Below are 611 nucleotides of genomic sequence, written 5' to 3'. Positions count from 1 at the left end.
CAGAGACACTTGTATATCCATGTTTGTTGCTGCTCTTTTCAGAATAGCTGAGAGATGGAAGCAATCTCAGTGTCCCTCAACTGATGAATGGATAACGAAAATGTACTTCATTTATACGATGGAGTTTAATCAGCAGTAAAGAAAGATGAAATAATGAAATTTGCAGGTAAATGGATGGAACTAGAAACTGTTATACTAAGTGAAGTAACAGACTCAGAAAATAAATTGAGATATGTTGTCTCTCATATGTGGATCCTAGCACCATCCTAGAACCAAACCCTGATAAGTGAGTATGTATCCAGACATAACTACAGGAACCAGGATAATGGAAAGGAAACAGGGGGGTAAAGGAAAAGAAAGAACCTGGAAGAGAAGAACAATAGGAAAGAGGCTGTAATAAGGGAGATATGGATAAAAATTGAATTAGTTTAAGAGAGGGGGGGAGGGAAGGGTATACAAGGAACATGGGGGATAAAGAGAAAGAAGGCTCAAGAGAGGTAGGACTGTAGAAGAAGGGTATTATTAAGGGAGAAAGGGGAAAATGGGGGCACCTGAAGTGGGAAAAACATGATGGAGGGGTGAGACAATGCGAGAGACAAATAATGCCTAGT

The sequence above is a fragment of the Nannospalax galili genome, unplaced genomic scaffold (genome assembly GCF_000622305.1).
Source record: "Nannospalax galili isolate Female #2095 unplaced genomic scaffold, S.galili_v1.0 scaffold189, whole genome shotgun sequence".
Taxonomy (NCBI): domain Eukaryota; kingdom Metazoa; phylum Chordata; class Mammalia; order Rodentia; family Spalacidae; genus Nannospalax; species Nannospalax galili.
Note: the sequence above shows the minus strand (reverse complement) of the source record.